The sequence below is a fragment of the Arvicanthis niloticus genome, chromosome 13 (assembly GCF_011762505.2).
Source record: "Arvicanthis niloticus isolate mArvNil1 chromosome 13, mArvNil1.pat.X, whole genome shotgun sequence".
NCBI lineage: Eukaryota > Metazoa > Chordata > Mammalia > Rodentia > Muridae > Arvicanthis > Arvicanthis niloticus.
Genome location: NC_047670.1, coordinates 57761107 through 57767106, shown reverse-complemented (window position 1 = coordinate 57767106; position 6000 = coordinate 57761107). Strand labels below are relative to the sequence as shown.

At 50.3% G+C, this 6000-nt stretch overlaps 1 protein-coding gene across 1 annotated transcript in view; it reads left to right on the top strand.

The window, feature by feature from the left end:
* The first annotated feature begins 698 nt into the window (after positions 1 to 698).
* Positions 699 to 6000, top strand: part of Tcf20 (transcription factor 20) — a 171708-nt gene continuing 166406 nt past the window's right edge. The window contains exon 1 of the mRNA XM_076911720.1: positions 699 to 846. The gene's annotated coding sequence lies outside the window, so the exon portion shown is untranslated. The remainder of the gene's footprint in view (positions 847 to 6000) is intronic.

Genomic DNA, 6000 nt, shown 5'->3' with positions numbered 1-6000 from the left:
GACGCAGTTTCTGATACCCCCTCACAGGGCATTACTGTCTACAAAGCCGGAGCCTACATATAAACCTAGATGTAACTACAGTCAGGCCCGTCACTCCTGCAATCTCTATACCTCCGTTTCCTCTTAGGACGTTAAAGATAGCTCCAAAAACCCACCTGCACCATTTCTATTAATATAATCAACAAATGTGTTTGGTATACCTACTATACGGCAGGCACTGGGACTATACTACTGAGCAGTAGAAACCCTGAGTCCTGACCTCATGGAGGTGGAGAAGGACAAAGAAATGTAGTTGTCATTCCGGGTGGGATTAAGCATTACAATGGGGAGCACCGTGTTAGAGAGGAAAAGGCTGCAGAGTTCAGGAGGAACCCACAGAGCAGAGGCCGCCGCAGGGAAGAAAAAGGCAAAGAATACAATCTACACACCACCACCACCTCTGAGCCTTCTTCGTCTCAGCCAATTAGGCATCAGCATCGCGAGCGAGCTGACCAATCGTGAGCTGGAACTGGAGCTTTGGTCGCAGGCCACGGTTTCCTAGCGGAGGGAGGCCAGGGCAGAGACACTCCGCTTTGCCCGCCCAGGCCACGCCCTCTCCCCGCCCAGGGCCACGCCCCCCGCCGCCAGCTTCGTCGGCTTGGAACCTGCAGCCAGCGGCCGTTGGGGACTAATATTGTCCTAAAAGCAAAAAAAGAGAACAAAATAATCCCAAAACGGAAAAGGGGGTTGGGGCAAACACCACGTGGATGCAGGAGGATTACAAGATCTCCTTTCGCCATTGACAAGATTGCAAAATGTGTGAACCAGACGGCACAGCCAGGACAGGAGCGTGACCGCGCGGGCAAGGTAGGCATTGGGATGAGGCACTGGGTGAACCTTGAAGGCATCGCTCATGTGCTGGCTTGTGTAGATCCGGAGACTGCTGAAGCTGTATAGATGCAAGCGACCCGAGGGCCCCGGAGGCGGTGTAGACGAGCGCAGGTGGTGCGGAGGAGGCGCCGGGGAGATCTGAAACGGGGGCAGATTGATCCCCAAGGCTGAGGTCCGCAGTGGCTGGAGAGTGTGTGGAGATGTGCGCGGACCTAGGACTCGGGGGCAACCTCCAAGCTACCAGGGAACAGGCGAAGCTGTGGATGCGAGCTGATGGTTTGTGGGGCTGCAGAGCTGCGGGCAGGTGTAGACGCTTCTGGAAAGTTTGCTGGAGTAGCTCCCGGAGGGGAAGGGGGCAGCTCGCACGCACGCAGACCCTGCGGCGTTTCCAGGAGCGTAGGCTCTCAGTCACGGCGACTTGTGCGGGAAGGAGCCCCAAGCTTCAGGTTCAGCAACCTCCTTTCCCCCAAGGCAGTAAGACCTCCCAGGGGAGGAGATGTGTTGATCCCACCGATCTGCTCTTTGGTGCAAGTGGCTGCAACTGAAGTGTCCCCGTCTCTCCAAGTGAGGAATCTGAGAAAGAGGATAACTTGGCGTCCCACCATACTCTGGGAATCGGAAGACAGGGCTAACACCATGTGTTCTGGCTGCTTTTCTCATTCCACCCAGCATCAGTGAGGAGAAAGGGCAAGCCATTTGGGGATTGGGGGTGAGGATGGGTAGTAAGCGATATAGATGAGACAGAGGGATAGAGGTTGTGTTGTGTTGGGACTCCTGGATTTGTTTGTCATTGCCTCTGTGGTTCCAGGTGTCTGTGTAGCCTGGAAAAAAAGAAGAGTGGAGGCGGGGGCTCGTGGCAGAGTTCTGGCAGGGAACGCTAGTGTCTATCTTATTCTTCCCAAAGGTGTCAAGCCTGGGACAGAGCCAGTGAAACGGGGATTAGTGACACTCCTCTATAAGGGAAAAAAAGGCGCTTTGACTGGGCGCGGGTTGAGGGGAGGGCAGAGGGGAAGCTGCTGGTGAAGAGATATGGCCGTGTTTAGGGTGATTCTTGGGGGAGTATCAGGCTCTGTTTCTATCACCTTCTATCCCTTGGTCCCTGTGGGACCTTTGCATGTATTGTTTACTCTTCTTTTAAAAAAGGTTTATTGCCAAGCCTGGTGGCATATGTCTTTAATACCATCATTCAGAAGACAGAGGCAGGTAGATCTCTGTGATTTAGTGTCCAGCCTGGTCTACCTGGTCAGTTTCAGGACAGCCAGGGCTAAATAGACAGATCATATATTATTTTACTGTGTGTGTGTGTGTGTGTGTGCACACCCCTTTGGGAGTTTATGTGCACCATGTACAAGCAGGTGACCATAGAGGGCATCAGACCCTCTGGAATGGGAGTTGGTTGTGACTTTGGTGCTGGGAACTGAACCTAGCCTCCCCTCCCTTTTATCTTTGACTGTATTTGTAAAAAAGCATTTGTGTGTGTGTGTGTGTGTGTGTGTGTGTGTGTGTGTGTGTGTGTGTGTGTGTTGGAGCACCAGTACCTCTGTCCTTATGGGGAGATCAGAGGACTACTTGGAGTTAGTGCTTTTCTTCTACCTCATGTGTCCCTGGGGTTCATCTCAAGTCCTTGGGCTTGGCTGCAAGCCTCTTACCTGCTGAGCCATCCTCACAACCCCTAGTTATTCTGTTGATTGATACAAAACAAAACACCTGCCCTGGCTAGGCATGGGCAATGGAGCAGTGACTAAGACAAAGCTAATCTCATTTCTCACAGGGATTCCAGACCAGAGCAGGGGCACAAATGACGAGCAATATACAGCCAGGAAGGAGAGGCAGCTTGGGTGGGTGTCAAAGAGAGCCTCTCTGTAGGGCTGACCAGAAGAGAGGTGTCAATAATGTTCCTTATATCCTGGACCCCAGAGCCATTGTCACCACTTCCAGGAAGGCTTCCCTGTCCTTCCTGACTTGATAGAATATGTGGTATACATACATACCTATATCCATATGAGAGAGAAAGAGAGAGAAAGAGTGAGTGAGTCCCATAATCTGGGATGATGCCTTATATGGACAACATGGTTAATGTTTGTCCCCATCATTAAGTGGAAGTTCAGTGATGGCAGAACCCAACTTTCTGGTGGACAGGTAGACCTTCCCAAAGAAAATGGGCTGTTTGGCTTGTCAGGTGTGCAGGGATTTTTCTTTCTTTCTCCTTTCCTCTAGCCTGGTCTCCACCACTTCAGGTCATGCTCATAGAAATGAATTAAAAGAAGCCAGCAGGCCTAGAGGGAGAAGCAAGCACAGACTGCCCACATTAACACCAAAGCGGTGTGTAGGGCCAAAGTGCCAGGGAAGTTGTAGGAAGGAGAGCACCTATCAAGTCAAGGTTTTTCTGTGTAGCCCTGGCTGTCCTGGAACTCGCTCTATAGACCAGGCTGGCCTCGAACTCAGAGATCCTCAGGCCTCTGCCTTGCAATTGCTGGGATTAGAGATGTGTGCCACCCATCTGGCCTGTTCCAATTTCCTGCATGCAGTTTCCTTTAGCTCTACTCTGAGAGAACATAGAGAATGAGGGCCACTGGATGGGATGGCTAGATTACAGAGCCACCATAACTGTATCCCCACTTCCTGTCTTGTGGACAGGACCCTGAACAGCTTCCCTTAGCCAGAGTCAGACCCCTACATAGAGCTGCATAAATAACTCAGAGCCTTGAGACTCTTGGCTGGAAAGTTGGAATCCCGCTTAGAACTGGCTGTAATTTGATTTTTCATGGCTTCTATGCCCGGCAGGCCTGTTCTCCTGGCACCTTCCCCTGTGGCAGGTTGTTGTCTTCTGGCAGATGCGTGATGAAGCTTTTATGGAATCTCCCTGCAACCCATTCCACTTCAGGGGTTGGGGGGGGCGGGGCTCATGGCTAGGGAACCCATCTACATACTTTATTCAGGCTCTGGCAGGGACAGAATCAAAGCTGCCTCTCACCTACCCATCAGCCCAGCTAGCCCTCCTGCCTGGATTAGCTTTAAAAAAAATTAATTTGCAGTGATTTACTCCCTTCTGTTCTGTGGGGATCACCAGCATTTTAAACGTGTGTTTAAATCACATTCCCTGCTCCCAGCTAAACCTCAACTGCCTCCTCCTGCCCAGCACTGCATTCAAAATCAGAAGTTCAGGCCAAGTTCTGTTAATGAGGAGCTGTGTAACCTTGGGCAAATGACTTAACCTCTCTCTGCTGCTCCATTGGTTCTTGTAGGCACAGAGGTTAATGGTAATCCCCTCCCCACCCCTTCACAGGCTGTTGTGAGGATTAAATTAGATAGCATTCAGGAAGAGCTACTTCAGTGGCAGACCTGTGCTTTCTCTTCCTCGGGATTGGCTGTCCCCTTAATTAGCTGGGTGGCCTTGGGGCAGGTCACTCAAGCTCCCTTTCCTCATCTGCAAAACACAGGGGTTGTTATAGATGAGCATGGAGCCCTCCACCCCTGCCCCTGAGCCCAGACTGGCTTCCTTCTGCCTTCTGCCAGCTACTGTCCCCTCAGCAACCCCTTTGGCTTGTCATCTGAGGGCTCAGGTTTAATTGGAGTTGTGTCCCTCCACAGCTGCCTGTCTGTTGAAGTCCCTGGGCTGTGGCCCTGAGGGGCCTGCAGTTCCTGGCTCATTTTCAGAGGCAATTAGCTGTGATGTCATGGGCCTGGAAGGTGGCCTCAGTGGGGCACGTGGCCAGGCCACCAGGAGGCCATGGCCTGCCCTGTCTGAGGCCTGAGGGGTCCCCAATGCAATGGTGTGGAAGCGGTTTCCTTGGCCAAGCCAATTCCATTCCCATATTTTATGAGTCCTGGAAGCCCTAGTTGGGGTGTAAATTACTTCTACCCTGTGCTTTTGTTGGCAACTGTCGGCGCCTTGAAAGCAAGGGGCTTTGTCAGGAAGAACAAAGCTGTTCGTGTGTTTTTCTGATTTGGGGGAGATGTGCTCCTGGGGGAGGCTCCTCTCTTCTCAGTGTCAGCCTGAGTCCTTGTTCGCAGCCTCACTGGTTTTGTTTTGGGTTTTAAGTCCTATGGCTTAGGAGTCACATATGGTGTGTGTGTGTGTGTGTGTGTGTGTGTGTGTGTGTGTGTGTGTTGGCTGAGGGATTTCCCCCTCCTCCTTTTGGCTTATACAGCGTACTCTCTGGAAGCTAATTCCAAGGACTGAACTTTTCAAATCACAGCTTCAACAGCTTTTAAAAACCTGGACCTGGTTACCCCCTACCATCCATGTGTAAAGATTTTGAAGGGAAAAAAAAATCCCACCCCGGAGAGTGAGGCAAAGGGAGGATGCTGGGGGCGCAGCTCCTGGCAGTGAGTACTCACTACAGACCTGAGGTCAAAGCCAGAATGCTGAGGGTCTCCCGGGACGGTGCATGGTCTGTTCTTTGCCAGACATCTGGATATTGAAAAGACATCTGGGTGGCTGGGGTTTTCAGGTTCTGTCTGACATTTAATATCACAAACATTGAGCTTGCCTCTCTTCTCTCCCCACCAGCCAGGCTCCTCCAAACACATCATCCCCCCATCCCCCACTCCCACTCCCCTTTTTGACGGATAAGAAACATCCATTCTTTCCAATTCCCCAGCGTTTTCTCCCTACCGGAAATCTGATGGGCTTATGACATCATGGCTGCTGCTGAGCGATGGAGTGGATGCCACAAAGAAATCCGACATGTCAGATGGATTCAGAAATCCCTCTCCCTCCTGCGGCTGGAGGAACAGGCTTGGAGTCAGGAGAATCTGAGCTTTGTTTGAGAAATTATTAAGGGAAAAAAAAAACAAAAAAAAACAAAAAACAAGTCTTGCCCGACATTAAAGGCAATTTAAAAAAAAAAAAAAAAAACACCAAAAAAAAAAAAAAAAAAAAAAACGAGCAGAGCATTTGGCTATCATCCTCTTTTAATAAAAATGCTGGTTTTTATGAGACAAAGTGGCTAATAAATTGAACTCGCAGCCTCTTGTGAGTTTCTGTTGACTGTGTGTCCTGGTTCAAGGGACTAGGAGTACCTTCTCTCGATTTGTTATTAAAATGAGATACTTTTTTTTTTTTTTTTTTTTTTTTTTTTTAGGGCAATGAAATTCACAAGGTAAATAGCTGGTTTGTGTTTTTCT